General features: G+C 41.7%; 1 protein-coding gene across 1 annotated transcript in view; it reads left to right on the forward strand.

Annotated features, from left to right (window-relative positions):
* Positions 1-317: 317 nt before the first annotated feature.
* The window catches only part of ELAVL2 (ELAV like RNA binding protein 2), a 128,079-nt gene continuing 103,554 nt past the window's right edge, over positions 318-24,842 (forward strand). Inside the window, exon 1 of the mRNA XM_054587883.1 lies at positions 318-442. The gene's annotated coding sequence lies outside the window, so the exon portion shown is untranslated. The remainder of the gene's footprint in view (positions 443-24,842) is intronic.

Below are 24,842 nucleotides of genomic sequence, written 5' to 3' on the forward strand. Positions count from 1 at the left end.
AAGACGTCCTCCCCCGTTATTTCTGTTCTCAGTTAGAGATGCAGCAGCTTACTCCTGTAGCGACCTACTAAAAAGCAACAAGGAGAAAGACATCGTCTTGAAAAAACGTTCTTTCGTCTCTTTTCTTTGTTCCTTCGTTTGTTTTTCTTGCCCCTTTTTGTTTAGTTGAACGGCAATAGGAGGGTAGTCTATCCGTCTTTTTAAACTCTCTTTTTTTTTTTAAGTTTTCCCTTCCCTTTAATATTTTTTTTTTCGCCACTTCTTTTAGCGTTGGACTTTGGGGTCGAAAGCCTTTCTTTTGATTTGCTTCTTTTAAGCCGAGCACAGTTTAGGTTTCGTGCTGTCTTAAGAGAACTATCCAGCAGCTTCTTGCTCATCCTTATTGGGAGAACTGCACCGTTACTTTAAAAACATACATACACAAAAACCTTAAGGGAGAAAGGTAAGTTTCGGTTTGGTTTCTTTAATCATTAGTTTCAGCGATGCGCTGGCAAACCCAGAAAACCTGTAAGTGAGCGAAATAGACAATATGAAGTTAATTGCACATGTTTGTCTCATTTCAAAGCTACTGCTCTGCTTTTTAATTCTAGAGAGCTATACTTAAGAGACGATGGAAGCATGCTTGACATACTGAATATTTGCAAATATCAATGGCAGAAACTTAAGTGGTGAATGTGGCCAGGGTAGAGCAGGGGTACAGTGGAAGTCTAGATGTTGAGTGAGCTTCGGGATTGAGGTTGGAAGTTCATTTCGTGGGAAGAGAGGGAAAACTTGGGTTTTGGGGAATGCATGCCTCCACTTTCGCAAAGCAACTGAAGGACTGGAGAGGCTTTAGTGCCGTTAAGGATAATTAGAAGCCTGGACTTACAGATTAGACCAGCGAAACCCCCAGACTTAATTGCATTAACCAGATAGCATGTGCTGGGGAGATGGGATTTCCAGATGGATTTTATATTCAGTACCTGGCAGCGAGTTGTAGTTGTCCGGAAAAAGTACACGCCGCCTTAGGGCTGGGACTGGGCTGGGGCTGGGGTGGGTAGTAGCTGTCAAAACTCGTCGTTGCTAGGTATGCGGGCTCTAATTCATGGGAGCCAATTACTGTGATTCAGTTTTAAAAGAAGATAGACAATTTGGGGCCGAATTCTTAAGCCTCTGCCTGATATGAGATTCCCTTTGTTCAGTAAAGAGTAAATAAGATCCTTGGAGCTGTGTCTGTGGAGTGGCGGCTGCCTCGGAGCTTCGCAATGGTGGGCGCTGGGAAGTGTATTCCAAGCCCTGTCCGTGGTCCTACGCGGCTGACTTCGCCTTTGGGGCGAGGGGGAGTCTTCGCAGCCACCCTAGGAGCCAGCTCAGCCTTGTAATTCTTACTCGCTTCCTTTCACCCCCACCCCCGCCCTTACTCGAATAGCTATTGTTAAACTGACGCCGGGAGAGGGATGAGACGCTGGGAAGACACATACTTCATTTTAACTTTTGTGATTTCCAAAGATTTAGGAGAATCCAACTGGCTTTCTACTGCGAAAAAGAGAATCGGGGTAGATGTGGGGAAGGGGTAGAATGTTCGAAGGATGGGGAGGGTAAAGGGGGTGGTGGTGGCAGTGAACGAGGTGCTGCCTTTGCCTGAGAGAAGTTTAAATTATTGGCACGAGGGAGTGTGGGTAGGTGTGTGCGCGAGAGCGCCCGTGTGGTGCTGGAGAGGAAGAGGATGGGGAAACGGTACAAAGCCGCCTGGGATTGTTATTTTTCCGCTGGTCTTCACCGCACCCATCCTTCGGGTTGGAAAAGCCAGCGCGCGGCCAGCCTACTCCACATTTGACTCTGCCATCTCCAGGCGTTGGGGGCTGGCGATGTCTAGGTGGCAGTGCCCACTACGGTAGCTCAGCGGAGAATGGGACCTCGCGTGGCCATTGTTGCTTAATTTATGCCCAGCACGTTGCTACGGACCCACCTATTTCACGTCTGTAAAGAATTAACATGAGAGCTATACAACTGTGGTAAATTGGAGGTTGGATATATTCCCCATTTCCCATTTTCAAGCAGGAGTTAGCGAAACTGATGTAGAGACTGGGAATTTTCTCTGGTAATTACCAAGCTGGCTTTATTGTGGTGAGAGCGAGAGAAATAGTCAACAATTTAGTGTTCACTCTTAACACTGTTGACCAGGATGAATGTCTCTGTACTTTCTCCCTGAAAGGCATGGGTTTTCTCCCCTCCCTTACTCACATACACACACTACTGTTGGTTAAGATTCTAAACCTTCAGCCCTTCCCCACACTCATATTTATGACACTGATCTTCTGTATGCTGGGAGTGGGAGGGAGATGGAGGTGGTTTATTTTTTTTAGGCCTACACAGCAATCTACAAAATATAGGCTTAGAATGGGGGAGGGTTACAAAGCAGACAATAATAACCAAATAAATTATTTTCCTGATTGGAATCTGTTTTTAAAAGGCAGGGAAATAGTGTGCCTGTTTTGGGGAATGGAAGGGTTAGAAATCTGTTTGGTCGTATAAGACTTCCTTGGTAAAATGGCTTCTTAAATGGGACATCGAAAATATTTCTCAGCATCTGAACAAATAAATCTGCAACACCCAAAGATGTTGAGTGTTTAAAAGTTGCTTTTTGGAGGATTTTTAAAAAAATTAACTCTCTTTCTTAGTTATTGCTGTCATCCCTGAGTTTGTCTTACACCTGGCACTCCTGGACTCCCCTCCTGTCGTGGGCACCTCACTTTATAAAGCTAACTTGCTCTGGAGTTCTCCATGATAATTCAACATTTACAGGTAGAAGTGTCTTTGGAAGACGTGTGAAACTGAAGAGAGAGGTCTCCCATAACTTCAAGAAGTTAGCTTTAGGAAGTAGGATGTAGGGCATTGTAAGAGGTTTAGGCCTGGATTGGCAAATTTGGTAGGCCCATTTTTGATAAATGTTTGGAAACGTGCCTTTTTTTTTTTTTTTTTTTTTTTTAAAGCAATCCTGCCTGCCTGGGATGGGACTATTATAATTAACTTTAGAGGAAGGTCACAGAGGCGCAGACTCTTTGAGCAGTTTTCCCAGGAACCCCTACAAAGTCAGTTAAGGTCATTTAATTGTAAGTAGATTTGAGGTGACAACAGGAATGCTGGTACAGAATCAGTTATTTTTGATGTCCCCAGTCTAGGTTCCCCAAATTGAGGAATGGTCTGCTTTCGTTTGGTTGGTAGTTGAGCCCCGCTACTTTAGTATGCATGACTTGACAAGGGGGCAATTTAGGCTCCTTCCCAGCCCCCGCCCTGATAAGAGGAGTCCCCCGCCTTCTTCCCCAGCTCCGCCCGTCGCGTGGGGGCGGGGAGCGCTGGGCGCCCTTAGCGGACCTTGCTGCATCAAACCCGCATCATGCCCTTGAAGCTGTAACCTCGGTCACGTTCTTGCTGCGACTCAGTCGCCCACTGCTCAGTTCCTCTCTTACCTCCTGTGTCGTTTTCAGGTAGGTAGGAGAGGTGATATTTTTAAATGTATTATTATTATTTTTTTTAGGGGGAAGGGTTAAGACAGGAGCTTTTGCAATAAAAACAAAGAACCCTAACCGCCTAACAGGACAGGTGCTCTCGTAATTAAGCGGTTGAGCAGGTGTAAAAGCGTGCTCCCACCGCGTGGCTCGGGTTGGTTTTAACTCCCAGTCGTGGGGCTGAGTCTGAGGACAGGCACAGGTTTTTCCAGGGAAAAGCGATTGACCCGGGTGTGGGGGAGGGCCAAGGCAAGACAGCGATGGGATGTCCGCTCAGTGAAGAGTTGCCCGTTTAGGAGCTTCCGCTGGGGACGTTGCGAGGTTGCAGTGAACAGCAGGTGTATAGCCAAGAGCAGGGTTTTCTATTTTGCGCATGAAGCAGAGTATAGCACCACACACAGGTATCTGGGGCTTATTTGAACGTCAGGTTACATCTAAAGAGGCAGAGATGGGCAGCAGGGGTTTAGCTGAGGGACAGGCTCCTTAGGCTGTAAAGTAGTGGGAAGAATAGCTTTTTAACTCTGCTTGCAATGTGTATGTTTATATATGTGCGTATATATATTTTATACATGTATATCTAAGTAACCCCCGCGAGAATCGGTCTGGCTCTGTGAGAGCACCCGGAGACTCGGGATTTACAAACTTGAACCCGGAATCTACCTCTTCTGGGTGTGCAATGCTCTTTGCGCTGCCAGGGGAACCCAGTCAGTGAGCTTGCTGAAAATCGGAAGCCAGGAGGGTCGGAGACAAACATCTGCTGCTGGGTGTCTTCTTCTAGGCACCTACTTGCGGGGCAGCGGGGCAGGGCTCGCGCCACCGAACCCGCGGCCCGCGAACTCGCTTCGCCGGCCCCGCCTCCTGGCAGTCTTCCAAACAAGCCCCTCCTCCCCGCCCGGCTACAAACAGTGGGAACGCCGGCGCCTGGGCGTCACTGAGGCAGCTGCCAGCAGGGTGAGGAACCTGGTCCCCCGGTGCAGCGCGGTGGGGCGGGGGTTCTGCCGGGTTCCAGTCTGCTTCCCGCCACCGCAAGATTGGGAACAGGGGACAGGTACGCCACCTCCGCCACCACTACCGCCTCTCCGCGGAGTCCGCCCGGAGTGACTTCTCCGTGGCTGTGCTGACGACCAGCAGCGTGAGCCGTAGCAGCTGCAGCTCCGAGAGTCGTAGCAGGCAAGTGCGGGGGGGCCTGGGGGTGGGGGCTGGGAGGGTGGGCGTGCTGCGTGTTGTCCCAGGTCTGTTTAAGACGCCAAGGCTAAGGGTTGTGCGTGCGCCGTGCCGAGTCCGGGCTCTGGGCGGGAACACTGGTGGTGGCGACCGAGGCTGTGCGTGCGGATGAAGTTCCTAGAGCTCAGCCCCTTGCGGAGGGAGTACAGGGGATTGTGCGCCTCGCGAAGTGGCACCGCCCCTCCTGTCGGCAAAAGCAGGTTGGGGGCGGCGGCAGGCGCTGAGTGGGGCCGGTTGTGCCGGGTAGGGTAGCTTGCACTGGCGTGGACGTGCCCAGTACCGCGGTAGGACGAGAACTGCCCCCAGACGCAGGTGAGTGTATTGGAAGGGAAGGGGGGACGGAAGGGGACTTTTCCAGAAAAAGGGCAGGATTCCTGTGGTGGTCAGGCAACCGCGCCTTGTGGGAGGCTGTGTGCACTCCAGCCAGGTGGTGTCTGGTGGCGTGCCCACTTGGTACAGCGCCTCCTCCCGCGTGGACCTTGGAGCTCCTAGGGCGTCTCGAGACTTTGAGCGGCCAAGCAGTATGAGGAGGTGGATGGGACTCCGGCCGCCCGTGGCAGAGCAGAGGAGCCGCTGGGATTCTCTCCCCCTTGCACGGTGTTAGGTGAGGCCAGGCACAGCCGCACCAGGTCGCTTCCTGAGGTCGCTTCCTGAGGTCGCATCCCGGTTTGCGCACGTAGTAGCGCCCTGGGTAGGAATCATGGGGCAGCCGGGGCGAGGCAGGCTCTGGCGGGTTTGGTTGGCTCGTGGAAGGTTGCAGCAGCTGCGCTTCCACCTACACGGGTAGCGCTGGCCAGCTGCGACCTGTGCACCGAAGTGTGTGCGTGCACTGGTGACATTGGTGGAGTCCCTCGAAGACCAGGCATCGGTTCACCAGCAGGTGCTCCTCCAGTGGTCGTGACAGTGACCAGCAAGCAGCCTTTCCAAGGCGGTTCCTTAGAAGCCTACTGTCTATCCTAGAGGGCTGGAGGTGGAAACCTCGATGTTGAGCTGAGAGTTGTAGTTGTCCAGATGGTCATTTAAAATAGCATTTTAAAAGATCATGTTTATGATAAAATTTTCATCTTTTCTGAAAACGTGAAGAAAGGAGGATTGGTTACCGGCTGTTTACTTCCCTTATTCCCTCCCCAAAGAATGGTGCTTCACAATGCGAGATGAAATACCTCCGAGAAGGACAAAGAGCTTTTTTTAAACTTAAGTTTTTGGTGGACCTACCGATAGTAATTCTGTCTTTTTAAAAATGTAGCTGAGACCCTAAACTTAGAGCAAGGAAGTCCATTTAAAACCATTCGAATACCAGTTGGGGTGTTCCCCACGCCCTAAGTAAAATCGGTTTGTTTGAAATATTGCTTAGTTGCCCTTGAAGACAATTTTGTCAAGAGCCATTTTCCCAGAGTCGTTTGAATTTTTTATTGTGCTTTGGTAGCTCTTTCTTGCGGAAGCTGACCTGGAGTCTCCATTTTGGTGGACGACTAGAAAAAGCTTTCCTAGATCCACTTTCTCATCTGGACCTTTGGGTCTAAAAATGTTTTGTGTGGGTCTGTGACTGTTTTGTTGGATGGTCTGAAATGTCACTGCATTTGTTTTGGGTCTAGTCTTTATAAGAGGTTTGTAGAAATGTTGATTTAACACTGCTGGGGTGGGGGGGGGCGTGTGTGTGTGTGTGTGTGTGTGTGTGTGTGTGGGTGGCTGGGTGGGTGGGGTGAGGTGCGGTGCGGTGCTCAGGGGTGTGTGTGTGGTGAGGTGCATACCAAAAGAGAAAGTGCCCATGGAAATGGGGGAGGGAAGAAGAGGGGACAAAAAAAAGAATCTGGAAGATAATGGCTGGGGTGGGGTAGGAGAAATTAGATTATGAAGAAACACATTACATCCAGTTTTCTAGGATTCCTCTGTTTTCTTTCTTTTCCTTTTTGAGAGAATATTTTTGTGTTTGTGTGGTCAGTACTGGCCCTTTATACCCTATTTGGGTAACTTTGTGTTGCAGCCTTTCAGGGAACGAGGTTTTCCGTTTCCCCTTCAAAGACATTGCCTTAGGCATTTAAGGCCCCCTTTGCTCCCTGTGTTTAGGTGTTTCCTCCACTGTGTACTGTTTGCTCTTAGCAGTCCTGTCAGGTCAGCAGTTTTAAGATGCACACACTCTTTCGTCATGGTTCAAGAAAATTTTAGTTTTTCGGAAATCCTTCAATAGAGCAGATACCCAAAACTGGTCCGTGTCAGCCAGGCACATCTGTTACTTACTAAGGGACCTTCCTTTATTTTTCCCCTGGGCTCAGGATGCATTATTTGAATTTCCTTTCTAGCTTTGGGTTTTGTTGTTTTTTTGTTGTTGTTGTTGTTGGTTTGGTCTGGGTAATGCGTCTTCAACAGAGACTCAAGTTCCTTCTCTGTCTGAATTTTGGTGCTTTTAATTAAGATCCAGCTCCCAGTGGGTTATGAGGAACAAGGCTCTAAGTGTCGTTTCTACCACCCCATTTGTTAATCCAGCCTTTTGCTTCTTTAGGCAGATGTTCCTGGCTGCATCCTTGTTACCACTTTCAGCCGTTCTAGCCTTCAGTGCTTTTCTTGCAAACATGATTATGATTTCAAAAAATAGTGCCCTCTCCACCTCTCTTTCTCTTCTCTTCTAGAAGCAAGTCCCATGCTCTCTTTAAGGACACAGCAGAGCAATCCAGGAGAATATCCTGATTTATAAGCTGGGATCCACCTTTCCGCTTTCTGATGGAAAATTAGAAAAAAAAACAAACATGTGACACTTTTCTGGTGTGAGGATGGTACATGAGCACTGCAATGGCAAATTACCATTCTTCATGTTTTTTTCCCCCCAAAGGACTGGATGCTCCGAAATACCATCTTACGAGACTGACTTTACCATTCGCCATTTTGATCTTTTAGTCTGCATGGTGGGGTCAGTTGTTTTGCTCTCATTAGGAGTCATGTTAAATCCACTACATCATCACAGTGTTATCACCACTTTGTCACCAATAATTGTTAGTTTGTAAGTTAGGGATGCTGGAGACCCACAGTACATAGCCTGGTCAGGATATTTATTTTTTATAGCATTGGGCAGCTGGATGGTGTGCCACCCTGTAGAAAACCTGCCATAGTTGTCCACCCACGCTCTTTCTGATTCTTTGGATACTCAGGTGGACAGTCCAATATACTAAATAAATAGTAGGGGTGGGCGTGTGTGTGTTTCTGTAGCAGGGGCACTTGGTTGGAAGCAGGGCCACTTTAGGGCGTGAAACCTGTACAACCACGACCCCGCCCTCTTTGAAGATCTTAACTTTTTGGACAAGAGGACCCTGTACTTTGATTTTGCTTATTCTGATCAGAGGCCTTCTTGCTTGTTAATATTCAGGTGCCAGTATTGTTGCCATGTGCTAATTATATAAAACACTTTATATACATTATAAAACACTTTGAAACTGAAGGCTTTATGCACTGGTGATGCCATACACAACTCCTGATTTAACACTATGGAGGGCATTAGATGCTTAGAGTATTCACTTTGTCCAGTTTCATTTTACAGATGTGGAAGTCTTCGCTGGTTCTGGTTATTCACAGAACCCACATGTTGTGTACTTTAATGCCAAACTCATTGTTCTATATGTTGCTCATTGGGAAGAATATTTATTGTCTATTTATGTGTTTTGGGATACTAGTGTTTGCCATGCTAGTTGCTTTTTCTTATATAAATTTGCTAAGTAGAAAGGCACTTAAGCTTGAAAAGCAGTATTTTGTTTTAAGGCTTTCGTGTGGTAAAAGATGCATGTTTTATTATGCTTTAAGTAGGATTGGTAACTTTTAGAATCAAAACTAAAAAAATAGGAACTTGTATAGTAAAATTTTTAGAGGTTTTATGGAATATTTAGAGAATTTTCACTGATAAGAAATAAACAAATTTGGCTTTTGGCAGGCGTATATACCATTTTAATATTAGTAAGGTCACAGGAGAATTTTTTTAAAGGGAAAATGACGTTTTATACCTTTAGCCTCATAACTCTGTTGTATAAAACAAAACAAAACAAAACAAAAGGTAACTCTCTTGTGAGAAAGACTGTGCTATGTGCCTTCCTATAGGCATCCTCCCCTTTAGTACCAACGCTAAGTTTACAGAGATTGTTCTATATAAAAACAGCTGTTTTTCATAAAGGTGTTACTTATTTTCTCAGAGCTTTTGGGTTGTTAGGTTTTTGCACCAAATTCATTCAGAGAAGAACAGGTAATTTGGGAAGGAGTGGAACAGCTAAAATAGCCAAGAAGATCATAGGACTATGTTGCATGGTATTAAAATCAAACCATTTTTGAAGGTTGTCTTACTAATTTTAAGTAACCATGTTGTTGTTTTTTTAAACTTGTACTTCCCTTGTACTTGTCTGTGTTGCTGATTTCCATTAAATCAAGTTTCAGACAAAATGAATAGCAAATAAGGTTTAACAGGCAAGACCCTCTTTCACCCTTTTAGAAGTTCTTTATTTGAAAAAAGTTGACAATTTCCTCAATAGAGTTACTTATCGTGAGTTACAGTAAAATGAAAGGTTTTTAAAAAACATGTCAAAGGTTTTGCTTTAGATCAGATGAATTTTGAACCCCTAGGTTGAGATTTATTCATATTTGTTTCGTGTCTAACAGTGATAGATTCGTAAGAGACTTTCCCCCTTGACTTAAAAAATAGTCTGTTTCATAAAAAGGAAATTTATGTTAGGTGACTAACTTTTCCAGAAGAATTTTTGTTGTTGTGAGCTGTCCATCACTGGAGATTATTTCAGCAACTTTAAAGACTATATTAATGGAATATCACAAAAATTTCTCTTTTTATAAATATCAAACTAATTAGCTTCTTTCAGGGTGAGATTTTATTTCATTTTTGCTTTTATAGTTACCAGTGGTCGAACTCATTTCAAGCTTCAGTTGACATTTTCTTGACTAATTTTATCTCCCTATGAGAATAGGAGCAATAGTTGTTTTAGAATTCTTAGTGTCCCTGTATTTCCTTATTATGGAGTTACTGTAAGATTGAAATGTCTTGTTAATATTGAGGAGCTATGAGTCTCTGAGCATCTGAAGAGAGCTGTGGACTGTTTCTCTCTAGGGAAATGCACATGCACAGAAATTTTCATACAGTTTTTACCATCTTGCCCTCTGGAATAAAGAATGTTAACGTGAGGTTTTATTTGAGAAATAAGACTTTGAAAATTGAAGTTATCTTCGTACGCTGGTGACAGCGGGGTGAAGTCATTCAGGTTAGCTCTTGTCTGCTGAAGTGTTAGTGACGTGGGCCTTTAGCGTTCATCCAAGACAGACTCTAAGCTTCCTTGTCTCCTCGCAGTTTGTTTTAAAATCCATTTTGATTCTGTAAACAAATATTACACATGTAAGGTCTTCTAGTGAGTACAGCGCTGCCAGTTCAGCTACTGAGTTGTCTTGCCTCAGTAGGTTTTGTCACTTAGGCTGAAATTTCTTAATTTAGCAGAGCCAGGTGGAAAATACTAGGCTGGGAGTCTGAAGAGTCCGTCGTTTGATTTTGGCTCAATTGCCTGTGTCCTTGGTTTCTTAACCTTTCTCAGAATATGAAACAGTACCCTCCACATCTCAAGGACAGGTGAAGAGGAGCATATGTTGAGATTTTTGGCAGTTAGAATGACAGTGTTTGCTGAATTGGGACATGGTAATAGGTGGTCCAAGTTGAGAGGGTTTTTTTAATATTTGGCCCTCAGCGTGTTTTATGAACTGTCGTTTTTAGTAATTCTTTATAACATATAATCATATAATTTATATTTCTGCCAGGGGAAAAGAAATTACCAAACTGTAGGAAGGTTTTGGGAGAATTGTGACTTTGAACATTTCAGTATGGAAATAGTTACAAATATTGGTTATATCTATGATGATGGAATTTGAAATAGAGGTTTAAAATGCATTCTTTTCTTGAAAATATAAATAATGCTAAAAAGGACATAAGAAATTCTGAGAATTTAGCCAGCCAACATTCCAGGAATATAAATGTCTTAATTTAAATTTTTCATCTTTTTTCAATGAGAAATTAAATTTTTAAATTTAAGCATTTACATTAATCAGTCTGTATTTTCCTGATTTGAATTTTGTTTACTCTCTTAATAAGGATTTATTCCTATATATCACAATAGGGAGTTTACACAGAAATACATTATTTTTCCTGCTTGCTTCAGTACCTTCTAACCACTCCAAGTGAAAAGGCATTGATGGATGTCCTGTCAAGTAAGTTATTGGAAATTGCTCACTCGTTTAGTTTTTAAAGGATGTTTAATTTAACACCTTTTTGTTCTTTAGGCATCGTTTGTGCATATCAGAAGCACAAGAGGTATTTCTCAAAGCAAATAAATCACAGTATATTTGAAAATAAATTTAGTGAATTGGATAAGGTGGGGGAAATATTCCTGGAACTGATTGTACTTGATTTTGAGTTTCCTCTGAGCTACTTTTCAAAAGTGAGATTTTTCTGTTTCACTGATGCTGCTTTTCTGTTGGAGGTACCTCTGGTGACGTGAGCATCACCCACCTTTATTGAAGAACTATCCAGAACATTCTAAATATTCAAAGTTTATTATAGAGTGAGCAAGTTTTTATAACCTATTCCCAGGTAAGACCTATTTCTGTATGAGTCTACTTACCCTAGGTGCTACTTACTGGTTGCTGGTTTATTTTGTTTAAGCCCTTGGGATCCTTTTTGGCCTATGACTGTGAATGACTCATGGACTTTTTCCAAATATCAGGTCATAGGTGCCTTAGACTTTCATCTTTTCCCTGCCGTTGTCTCTGCAAGAAGCTTGAACTACCCACGGCCTTCCTGTCTTCTCGGTGCTAGCCCTCTGTCCTGTAGTCACCTGTCTATATTTCTGAGCACTGTGCTGGTTCCACTTCTAGCCTGGCAATTCTGGGTCATGTGCAGCCTGCTCACTTGTCCCTTTATTTTCCTGTTTGGCTTGCACTTTTGCATTGGCTCTTAAGCACTGTGTTATATTTTACTCACTGAGGAATACAGTGCCCTTAGCTGCGGGTTTGCTTTCTGACATTTCAGTTACCCATGGTCTGAAAACATTAAACGGGAAATTCCAGAAATAAACAGTTCATAAGTTTTCAGTTGCACGCTGTTCTGGGTAGCATGATGAAATCTCACGCCATCCCGCTTCACACGTGAATCATCCCTTTGCCCAGCGTCGCCATGCTGCCTACACTCCCTTCCCGTTAGTCAGTGAATAGCAGTCCAGTTATCAGATCTGTGGTGTCAGTGCTGCCGTCCTGTGTTCAGTTAATCCTTATTACGGCCCCCAAACACAAGAATAGTGATGCTGGCAATTCGGATACGCCAAAGAGAAGTCATAAAGTGCTACCTGTAAGTGAAAAGGTGAAAGTCGTTTGACTTAATAAGGCATTTTATTATCTCACATCATCACCAGAAGAAGGGTGAGTACAGTACAAAAAGGTGAAAGAAGAGACCATATTCACATAAGGTTTATTAAGGGATATTGTTATAATTGTATATGTATACATATAAATATATGCATATGTATAGGAAAAACACTATTTATAGGGCCACTGTAATATCTATGGCTTCAGGCATCCACTGAGGGGTCTTGGAATGTCTTCCCTGTGTCTAAAGGGGGCCTTCTGTGTTTTCTGTGACCAATGGAATTGCTGCTCTTAGAAACAAAGGGGAGAAACAGATATAAATGGACAAATAGTTTTTATCATAGATACCAAATGGTGGCTCATGGGCTGCATATTGTTTGTAGCTGTTTTATATGACCTAACTGTAGTTTTTTAAAGATAGTGAGTGCAGATTTAGGTGTAGGGAAAGACCATGTGAAGATCCAGAGCCATTATTTTATGTCTCTTGCAAAGTTGGAGGGGAGGAGTAATGCTGAGCCCGTTTTCATCAACGGCACCACTTACATGGAGCGTGGTTTGTTCTACTTCAGAATAAATTACTACCTGACCTTTGTGAGTATTGGAGTTCGAGGCACTCATGCTGTATTTCTGAAAGCCGTGAGAATTAAAGTTTCCTGAAATTTAAAGACAAAGATGGTCCTTCTAAAGACGTCATACTCTTTTGCTTTTCTTTTTGTTTGCAAATGTTTGAGTATTGTTAGATTGCTCCTTATAAATTTAGATCTTGTAATCTTTACTTCAGTTAGAGAAGTCTTATTTTGGACCTCTCCTTCCTTATCCCCTGGTTGCAAGACAGTTTTCTCCCTTCTATAGGAGATGTGTTTCTATCAGTTCACCTTACTTTTCACCCTCTCCTGGGATGTTAGACCTGTCCCCATTGGGAGCAGGGATTTCTTCCTGCCAGTTGCTTGCTTGAATTTGCTGAGATGCTTTGGTGTCAGCAGAGTTGCTTGGTGCTGTGAAAACTAACAGGATGTTATTAGCGGTTTCAAAGAGGTCAGTGGCCCACCTGCTACCCTCATTGCTGATAGTGTCAGCTTAGAAAAGACATTCTCCCTTCAGGTTGCTGTTAAAAGGAAAAAAAAAAAAAAGCTGATATGAGAGGTTACCAGGTATGAGGTTTATATGTATTGTTTCTCTCTCTTCTTCCCCCTTATTTTTTTCAGTCTTCAGCCTTTCCCTATCTCTCCAGAAACAGCAGGGCACCTTCAGCAAAGCTTTCTCCCACCTGTGCAGTAGAGCGAGCTGATGCGCCTGAAGTAGAAAGAGACTCCACATGTCATGTTTGGACCAATTCTGTAATTTTATTTTCCAGTAAGGAAGGTGGTTGTTATTAATCTACTCCTGAGCATAATGGCACAATTTGAATAGCAGAGAGCAACTTTGGTATGTGTTAATGTCTAGTGAGATGAACACAGATGAATGCTAAGTAGGTAGAAAATGTCAGTGTAGAGCCTTCCTTTTGGTGACTTACAGCACTTATATTTCTAGTTAACTTTTTGTTCAGCTTGGCAAACAGAAGATCTGTTTTATCAACCCGGCACTAATGTAGCTTTTGAGGGTGGAACAATGCCTTTAAAGCCCTGCTCTCCTGGCAGCCACTTGTGCTAGGCCAGTCATAATGAGGAATTGGAATGTGCTCTTTATTGAACATTGTAGCAAAACCCTTCAGAAGGAGTTTAATGCTGGTGGTATAAAAAAAATTGGTGCAGTCTCCAGCCCCGCTAAATATTTTTTAAAAAAATGGATACTTAGGGTTTGAGTATAAGGGTATGCTTATTTAAAAACAAAACAAAACAAAACAAAAAACAGTTAATACTTTGTGTTAATTCTGTGTATTTTTCTAAAAAAATATTGTAGGTATATTTTCAACTTATTTTTAAGAGCCACTTAAAATGAACTCTTGGTACCAAGCATCTTCTGTGATTATATGATTCTTTTAGAAGAATGTGTTGCTAATTTTAATGTGCCCTGGAGCATCTGGCTGAGGGGCTTCCAGGATATCCTCACTGTGGAGTGGGGGTGGGGAATTGAGAACCGATAAAAAACAAGCCTATTGTTTTATCTCCCTAAAGGTAGAGAACTGCTCTTGCAGAGCCTGTACTGTGTGATAAGAAAGGCTTTGGTATATATGGGCTGGTGGTTAACTCCGAGTGGAGACCTTTTCCAAATTCATTTAACAAAACTAAAGGAGAAAACTTTAAAGGATCTTACAAAATGGCTTCAGGTTGTTTGTATTGGGTCTGTGTTCAGGAGCAAGGAAGACTGCGTGATACCTAACTGTTTCATCACACATTATTACTAAGCTAGATTCTGAGAGAAGTTTAGAGAAGTCTCTAAAGCAGTCTTGTCTTCACATTCCTTGGTCTGTCTGCTAAAGGAGATGAGGCAGAAAGTGATAATTTAAAAGATGTCACAATTTCCCTCCCTTCTCCCCATACCCAGGAGCTTAATAGCATTTGAGGAATTGAGAAGAGGGTAATAATCTCTGTACTCTGGGCGTTAGAAACGTGGCCAGGTCACTGCATATTGCTTTTGGGACAGGAGTGTGTGGTTTCTCTTGGTCAGTTCTTTGTGTGTATTTATTTGCTTAGTTTCTGTGTCTCTCTCCTCCCCCCTTCCTCTCATGTGGTTTTATTCCTTTTGATTCTTCTCTTGTGGTAGGAGTAACTACTTCCTGGTTTGCCAGAAGCCTGTCATAGGTGAAGAATATTTATGCAATGCAGAACCTGTCAAGTTTTAAGCTGTGCCTGGAGAGAACCGCCACTGCGATTGTCTTAATTCTGCTGTTTTAGGAAGAACGGATCCCAAACATATGTGGAACTACATGAAGCTCCCAACCCTTCCCTTGTAATTTTATTCTCTTGACAGCCTGATGTGCCAGGAACCTCCTCTGGGTATAACATTTTTCAAAACACCTAGAAAGAAGTCATAAAGATAGTAGCGTTTCTTTGGCTCCTTCCCTCTTAGTTCCAGTAGCGGGAAGGAAGTAACAGATCAGAAGCTGGCGTGCTTTTAAGGGCACTGATGCACAGCTCCCTTTGAATCTTCCTTATGCCTAAGACCGCGCCCAATGGGAGCCGGGGTTCTCAAGGATGCTGCTGATTGTAGCTTTCTCATGCCAGTTCTGGGTGTTCTCAGGTCTGCCTGTTGCTTTTCTGCATTAATCACATTTAGGTTACTTTTTTCCTTGCTGCTGAAAGGTGATTGACCATCCTGTATGCCCGCCTTTATCTCCTTGGTTTGATACAGAGGCTCAATCCCTCAGTTGGAACGTGCTGTTTGGGAATAATATGTACCCTTGGGCTTTTTAGAAGTTTGGCCAATCTACCAGGATTGTTTTATGGACAGTTGAGGGCAAAGTTTGATTTCATGATGAACAACATAGATATGTGATCTAGAGAGGAAAAGTCCATCTTCTAAAGTAACTTCTAAATTATTGCCTCTTAAGACTGCAACTAGAGTAAGAGGTTTTTGTACTGGACAGTTGGCGGTGTATTGGGATGAGGCTGCAAGAAGCTGCCTGTTGTAGTCGCTGAAAAACCTGGCTATTAGGAAAGAAAAGCAGGTGGAATCAATAATTGAAGGCGTTACACCTCCTGAAATGATGGAACCAGGAGACAAGCAGCATTTACTCCAGTAAGAGTGTTGACAGCCAATGTTTCTGTCCTTGCAGGACTTTAACCACAGCCCCTTGGGATACCGAGTTTATAGATGAGGAAAATGCGGCTGTGAGGGGTCAGGTAGTTTGCCCAAAGATTCAGCTGCCTGAGTGGGAAAGTAGGACCTGGGTCCGTAACTCCTAGTTCACGACATTTTACCCTGGACTCCAGAATGATGTTCTTTCTATCATTGGTGGTTCTGCTAGTTCTAGTTCAAGGTGGCTGAGGCCAGAGACAGATCCAAGAGGCAGCTCAACAACTGTATCTCGACTGCAGGACTTACAGTCTGGCTCCTCAGTGGTGGGGCTGTTGTAAACAGGTTTTTGTTTGAAAAGCCTCACTTAGGTCCCTGTAGCACTCCTAGCAGAGTGCCCACCACCTGTTCTCCCAGAGCCAGGATTCTCACTTTACCTCATTGTAGGTTTGTGACTAGGTGACTTCTGGAAGGATTCTATCACAGGCTGGTGTCTTCCTATCTTCTTAGTGCCAGCTGGCAGTCTTGACTTGCAAGACTTCCTTTTGGAAGCATATGAAGTATAGATTGGTTATTTTCTTTCTTTTAGTAATCCTCACCTGATGACAGTTTTTTAATTGCTTTTAGAGTGAGAGGAAGGGGGAGAGGAGAAGGGGGCAGAGAGAGAGAGAGAAAGAGAAACGCTGATTGGTTGCCTCCCATACACACCCCAACCAGGGTGAGGTTGAACTCACAGCCTTTTTGTTTACGGAACGATGCTCCAATTCATTGAGCCCCACCGGCCAGATGGTTATTTTCTATAAGTGAGAGCATGAAGACATTGTTTTCAGTCTTATGTTAGGATGCTGTTAAAACCAATAAAAATGATCAAAATAATGTATGTTCTATTCCTGGGGAAGTGATATTTAGATAACCCTACCTCATTGTATTAGAGAATCTATAAGGGCTGTTCTTTAAACTTGTTGAGTTTCTGAAACTAATATGTTCCAAATCTGGTGGCGTTTTAGCAATACCACTGTTCTTGTTCTGAGAAAAAAGTTGCAGGTCAGGTGCTTAAAAGGATATATGATGTCCAAACTTGAATCAATAAAATATCTACCCAGTGAAGATTGTTATTGATTAATTTTGTTTCTCCAACTTATCTGTCATGCAAATTGGAAGGAGGGTGGATGGGGAAGAATACAGTTTGAAGAGAATCTTCTCATTCTTCCCTAGAAAGGGGACAGCCATCTCGACAGCCATTACTTTTATCTCTTGCATCTAGTGTAGTACTTGTTTGTAGTATAAATTCAGGAAATATTTGTTTAATTCACTTGAATTCAAAGTTTGGAATACCAATCATGTAGAGGAAAAGTGAGATAATATAGTACTTAAAAGTTACTATCAGTTGAAAAAGTTTTATTTGCATCTGTAGGTTAGTAGTGTAGATAGGTGATCCAGCAGTGGGATCTGCATCTTTTATTCTTTTCACTTGGGGCTTTGAAATATGCTGTCTCTTTCTGATTTTGAGGTATAATTTATATTTTTTGATAGCATTTTCCAGTGTATTGATTGAGGTGGTCAGTACTAAGGAGGAGTGTCCGTTAAGCTTTTTGCTTGGTTTAGAAGACTTTATACCAAGTCACCCAGAATTGTAGTTTGTCATCAGTTGAATTATTTGGTGAGTTTATGAATAACCTTTTATAGACTCCCTCTGACAGATCTTGGCAACCCATTCCATTTCTTCACAGTGCTTTGTTCTTCCCAGAATTCATTTAGATTTAAACCAAAAATAAATACCATATTAATTCGGGTCTGTCTTTAAAACATTTGTTGGGATGGGAGAGACTTAGGCAGTTTTCTTTGTAGTAACCTTGGATGACGTTTATTTATTGAAAAAGATTTAAAAAAAAAATGACCCGAATGGCTTTTGGGCAGTCCCTAATCCTAAAGGGTTTTGTATGTTTGTAAGAGATGGATAGAGCCTGGAAAATTAGTAATCAAAGAAACAAGGAAGAAAAAAAAGAGGTTAAAAAAAAGGAGGAGGAAGTGAATTCTCCATGTGGCCTGTTCCCTCTTCCACACAGGTCATCAGAAGGAAAGTACAGTGAATTTATAATGTGGAATTTGCAAATACTACCTTCATTGCTTATTATTAGATCATTCCACTAACTAGAATATACAGGGTGGGACGAAAGTAGGCTTACAGTTTGTATGGAGAATAATACAGTAATTAATTAATAATAATATAAGAATAGACTGTTTTGCATACTCAGTACTGTAAACTTACTTGTGCCCCACCTCGTATTTTTACTTCATTAGTTTCTTCAGAGAGGTGGACTCTGGTGGCCAAAACAGTTGTTTTCTCTCTTTTGTAATATGACATGGCAATCAAAACTTTGAATCCCCTTTAGTTTAATCATCGAGAATTGTTTAACTTGAATATAGCATTTTTCTACTTGGATCTTGTTTCCTGACCGCTTTTAGCTCTCACCTTCCTTTTTCCTTAGTTGCCAAATGAAGCCATGGAAAACGTGCACGATAACCTCCACTCTTGAAAAGGGGCAGATTGGAGAAATACACAACAAGTTTTATTTAGTCCAGGAGAGGAGAATTCTAATGCTACTTCCTGCATTGCTTAGGCAGCAGGGATGCGTGAGGGATGGTGAGGGAACTCGGGGCTGGGGTGATAACTTCCCATTGACCTGTGTATCTGGTTTTTTCTTAATGGTTCTTTACATTAGTTTGCATTTTCAGGACACTTCTTAAATGTTTTCAACTACGTTGGAAGCTCCCTGATACCAGCGATTCTGTGTTGTAGCTTTATTTCTTGACGTTAGGTCCTATTTCTCTAAAATAAAGATAAAAGCTATAAAATCATTTAGGCCAAAGGTAAATACCGCATATAAATTGTTTTTTCAGTGGTATACTCAGTCCTGGTACTCCGGCTGCTGTGAAGTTACCATGTATAATATACACATTGGAACAGTTAGAACTAATCACAATTCTTAATGTATAAACTGGGTGTTCTGATGTTTTTTATGGACATTAATTATTATTATACAATAATAAGTGCCGATAGTAAGTAATTTAATGTATTAAGATGTCTTTTGTATTAACAGTGCTGTTTCTCTCCATCCATCTCTGTGAATAATTAAGACTTGACTGTATCTATTTGCAGTCTCCTACTTGGTGAGTTTAACAGTTTACTTGGACCATGCAGGAAAAGATCTGGTGTGATACTTCTGTAACCACTTTGCTTAGATGGAGACTGTGCTTTTACATGTACTTATGACCTGTTTTATAAGCTGCAAAGTATACTATATATAAAAAAAACCGTTGCTTCAAGACTGGACTGAAGTGGCAGTGTTTGTCAGGATTAAGGAGGCAGGCCCCAGGGATGACCTCCAGGCCAGTCACTTAATAGCAGCGTGACACCATTTCTGGCTGTTAGAAGAATGGCTGCTTTCTGCGCAACACGGAGTATGTTTGAAAGCAGGTAGAGAAGTTGAGATCCAAGGTAGATGCTCTCTCATCACAGAAGGGGAACCTTAAGACGGATTATTGTGCTGACTCCTCCCGTGCTTTACTCCTGGTCCCTAACACACACCAAATCTAGGGTACAGCAGCAGCTCCATCTGGGAGGTCATAGGCTTGCCTTGACATAGAACTGTTTGTTCTAAAACAACTCATTTTAAAGCTGCGGTATGTTAAATGGGCAGCCCTTCATTGAAGGCCTTGGGTGCGTTGGCATTTTATCAGCAGCAGGGTTATGATCCTGTCACTTCTTGTTAATGAAGGCTTTTATTCAGCTTAGCAAATCATATCTCCTGTTAACATTCACTCTTTCATATGGTAAACTTGAAAGGGACGTGTGTGACTTTTTATTAATTAGTTACATCAGGGCGCTTTGGTCCCTGCTTGTGATAGCTGCTTAGTTATATTTCCTCTACTGAGATGCAGCTTATCTTAAACTAGGAGAACCCCCAAATGATTAAAATAATCCTTTGTTTATTTTTGAAATGGTTTTTTATCTTCTCTCTTAGGTGGGCCATTTCCTTTAGGCTCAGTTTCACTTCCATTTTAACATCCTTGGCAGGAGTATGTCAGAGCATTTACTTTCCCAGTGAAGCAATTTGACTTTCCAACACTTCATTACTTCTGGGCAGCCCAAAAGAATAAATATTTTGTTGTTGTATTTAATGTGCATTTCTTATATACAGTGAATTCAAGGATATGAGGGAATGTTCGAGCTGGAAGAGCCCTTCCCCACAGTGTTGACCAACACTCTCATTTTATACATGTGGAACTGATGCTAAAGATGTGTTGTTTAATGTCCTGTGACTAGTGACGGCCGGTGGTTACTCCAGACCTAAGTCTGGTTCCTGATGTGCCTTTTCTTCTTCCAGTCCCCTCTCCTCTACACTGCTGCATTATTTCTGTTTTATTTTTGGTGGGACTATAAATTGCTAAATTTTTAGAGGGCTTTTTGGCAGCATCTAGCATAATTAAAAATGCAAATAGATTACGAACCAGCAATTTCTATCTTTAAATCTACATTTTTGCTCTCTTGTATAAGGTACTTATTGCAAGCCTTTTTTTTTTTTGAAATATTAAAACCTTGGATGTTTATCAGCAGTTTGGTTAAATTAATATGGGCATATCTCTATTATATAGTCATCTATAAAGAAAGATTTTTTATGTGCTGATACTTAAATGTAAAAAGCAAGGTGCAAAGAACATTATAGAAAGAGCTGTCTCTGTGTATTTGCTTTTCTCATTTGTACTTGTACACATTTGTATTCACTTGGAAAATGTTAAATTGTTAATGAATCTGTTAACCTCTAGGGTGTGTGTTGGAAGAATTAGACTTGTACTTCTCACTTTATAAGGTTGAGCAGTTAGCATCACATATATTTTTAATTTTTAAAAATATTAACTTAATTTTTCAGAGCATTTTAATAGATTCTCAATAGGCTCTACATCTAAACTGTTTATTAGTGTTTGGTGTCTGTGTTGAGAGAGCTTTACGCCATGTCTTTGTGAGCCCAGGAGCAGTAGGGCATGGACTGAATGTCACCCTTAAGGTAAAACTAGTTGACAGCCCAAAGGCAGGAAACGGGATGAGGGCTGCTCCAGAACTGGGGAAGTGTTCATGGAACCAGGGGGACGAGCATGCACTATTGGGGAGGTTTTATGTAGGTGGAGGGAGACTTTTTTTTTCTCCTAGGAGAAAAAGAGGGGAATTAAGCATGATGTCCTCCCCAGCTCCTTAGCATCTTGAGGAAATGGCTTTGACTGTTAAGAGGATGGTTAGGTTTCTAGAGGGCCTTGAAGCCCAGGAAAGAATGTTTCCATTTCTGTGTGGTGAAAGGTGTTGTAAAGCCTTTGGAGTATGGGAATATTAGAAAGAAAACTTCAGAGAAACCACATTGAGGACACCTTTGTAGGATGGCTTGATGTGAGGAAAGCTGAAATAAAGTATGTAAGTTGCTACGGTAAAGCAGCCCTGGGAATGAAGGAGCAGGGCTGCAGACAAAAACCACCGTGATTTGGCATCTGACTGGTAGAATTCACCAAATGAAAAACTATTACTTGACAGCCTATGTACTCTTTACAGGAGGGACTTAAGACTCTCAAGCATTTTCTAAACCAAAGTACTTTTATCAATATTTAATGTATTAGAAATGAAAAATAATTTGTTTAGTTAAAAAATAATAAACTCATAGCATATTAACAAAAATAACATTTAAAGAATGAAGGCTATGTGAGGTTTTCTAAAACAAAAAGAAATAGTGCTTAGAGTGCATGGTTTTACAGTTTTTTTCATCTCTGTAATATCTGGTTTAATAGAAGTCAGCTGTGTTCTCATGTTGCACCAGGCCAAATGCAGGAGCAGATATCACAGATGATATAACCTTTGGGAAGCTCTAAGGTATGTTATGAGAGAATGGGAGAGAAGAAGGTGCTCTTTTGACCTCCTGGATCTGTGAAAAGGTCTTAAGACTCTTTCAGGGGTTCCCAGATCCCACTTTGAGAACTGCTTGGACTAATGGCTTCCAGTGTAAATTTAATAACAATAATTGAAGGTGAGATTGTGCTGGATGTTGAAGACTTAAGTGCTGGGACCAGTTTTATCTTGGTCCAAGTCTTAGGTGTTTTACTTTGCTTACCTAAAAGCTGAGACTGTGCACTAGCTCTCAGAAGTTACTTGTAGCACTAGCATTCTATTATTTATTCATGTGTTTTTAATAGTCCTCTCATCACTTCACTTTCTATAAATACATGCATGCCCACACATCTACATACACACATTTGAGCACTTTGGAAGGCCACGTGAGCTAAAAATGCACCTTGGAGTAGTTCACCTAAGCATTTTCTTTTTCCTCTATTGGTTCCATTGTTCTGGTCTGTTTCTTAAATAGAAACTGACTAAATGGTACTGTGGGTGTATATAGAATCTTAACCTCTTTTGTCTGCTGTTGAACACACCTGTGCTTTAAAAAAAACCCAACAACCAAAAAACAAAAACTTCCCACTGCGTTTGAATCCTCCCCTAATTAGCCACAGGATTAGGTGGGTAAGAAGGAGGTAGGTGAGGTATCATCCAAACCACCTTCGTCAGGCAGGGCTCTTCTCATCCATTCCACGTGCTCGGGGAAGGAAGTGCCCCCATAGTTCCTCTTCCCTTTAAAATGCAGAAGGGGGTTGGTGGTGATGAGTGGGTGCCCATTTATTTCTCTGGATGTGATTGCATATTTAATTATTCTGATAAAATTTGAGGTTTCAAGTTTGCTTAGTTATTTTCTGCATTTAATTTGGGTAACAAATTTCTGAGCATTATGATTTCAAATATTGAGACTTTTGTATTTCCTGACCTGATTCAGACACACCTAGACCAGTGGGATATAGCATTCTTAATGATAGTGATATGTATTTAAAACTAAATTCCCTTTCCTAGGTTACCTCTGGTGAGGATTATTGGTGTTTGGGACTTTCCGGTTGCAAGGAACTTCTCTGAAAACTGAAATCCTTGAGGGCAAAGAGACACTTTTATATTGTGATAGTTCTTGTACACCATAGCTTAATATTTATTGAGTGAATGATAGCAAAACTTTTATTCCTTTCAAACAAAACTCAAGATAAGAAACAATCACTTTTTAATTTGGGAAATCTCTGTAGCTTAAAAATGAAATCTTCAAACTGAGAAAATTTCTGCCTTATTTAAAAGAAATAAGGCAACAATCAGTTTATTTCTAAATCTATAGATACACAATCTGAGATGATTTCCAGTAGTGATGCTTTTGTGTGTGTGTGTGTGTGTGTGTGTGTGTGTGTGTGTGTGTTTATTTCATACTTTCAAGTGTCTATGTGTTTATTTCATACTTTCAAGTGTCTCTGGGTAAGGGTATCTCTAAAGGCAGAGGACTGTTTTGAGAAAAAAAGTCTGGAGGGCATCTGTACCTGATATATAATTCCAAATTGAAATGAAAAGTGAAAAATGGAAAGAAGGAAGGGTTGCTATGAAATTCACAATGTTTAGGTTTAAAATTGGGTCCCCCTGTAAGGTTTATTGATACATGTGTATAGTGTATCCCTGATCTGAAAAGTCCAAATGAGGTGCACTGGCTTTGGGAGAGTAGGAAGTGGATGTTAGTGCCAGTTTTCTGGTGGCTTCTGTTTCATAAATGAGAAAGAGATACTCTGAGGGGAGTGAGAAAGCATATTCATTGCCCTTCAAGGTGCCCATATCAAATGAAGATAGATCCAAGCAGTTGTTTGAATAAGAATTTCAAACATCATTTGCTTCCCCAAACTAAATTTAAAATTTAGCTTTAAGCTTTCAATGTAAGTTATTTTAAATAAGTTGAGTTTTTCTAATTTTTAGATTCATTTGCTGAGGGGGATCCCAAAGTAGTCAGAAGTAGCTTTCCATTCTCATGCTACCTAGATTACAACAAGTTAACAGTAAAGATGAGGACAATGACCTAGAGTCTTTGAAAGCCTTTTTAAAATTGCATTAGTATTTTAAGAAAACAGATGGGGCTGCAGTCCATTTCAAGTTGTCCTTGAATGGGAGGAACAGGCTTGGGGAGAATGGGTACCCAAGGTTGCAGGTTCGCATTGAAGCCCGCTGACATTTGGTCATTCTCCTGTAGCCGAGCTGCTCTTTGCTGCACCAGGTGGGGTTGTGAAGTGGCCCTTGCATGAGCTGACAACCTGGTGACACCTGCCAGTGTTAGATAAGCTGGGAGAAAGGAATAGGAACTCTTCTGTTTTAGAATGTCATTATTACACCTGAGGTTTCCTATTCAAGTCACCCAGACGCTCCAAGCTTTAATGCTTTAGACTGACCTAAAATGGGAATAATGATGATACCTAGGATGGAAGGTTGATTAGGATGCCGTAGCAAAGCTCTCATTAACAGTAGTTATTTTCTCATTTCTGAATCAGAATTCTTTGGAAAACTGAGGATACTTGCTAATGTTAATATGATTATTTTATGAGAAATTATTTGACTTTATTAAGGATTTATTTCTACAATATGTAGAATCCTTCAAATTCTGCAGGCAGAGCAGGCCTGTTTTCTGCACCACAGACCCCTCCTGTTTCCTCCTTGAACAACTAAGTTGAAAGGCAAAGGCTTGGCTTACATTAATTTGGGAGACCTCTCACAGCTTTTGGGAAAGCAAAGAGAATGGGAAATTGAGCTTAGATTTCTCTTTTCAGTGATAAATGGAGCCCTTTCAGGGTTCTCTAATTCTAAATAGATTTTTTGCCCAACTGTGTGTCTCATGTTTGGTGTATAGGTCTGTAAAGAAACTTAGTCTGTCTAGCCAGAAGGGGCTTGGGTGTGGTAAGGCAATTATAGGCTCTCAATAGATGATGCACTTAATTAGTGATCTGCATCCCTTTCAAACTGGGGTGTTGGCTGCCTGGAGTTACAAGAGTTATTTAAGCATCAGTGACTAAGAATTAATCTTATTTAGCTGGAAGTGGGGATAGATACTGTAATTAAATGTGAGAGACACAGTGATCAGACTGGAGAATGTAGGCCTGCTAGATTATTTGTTTTCTCCACTCAGAGGG

The sequence above is a fragment of the Pteronotus mesoamericanus genome, unplaced genomic scaffold, assembly GCF_021234165.1.
Source record: "Pteronotus mesoamericanus isolate MK-2021 breed Mesoamerican mustached bat unplaced genomic scaffold, CSHL_Meso_final contig_124, whole genome shotgun sequence".
Lineage (NCBI taxonomy): Eukaryota > Metazoa > Chordata > Mammalia > Chiroptera > Mormoopidae > Pteronotus > Pteronotus mesoamericanus.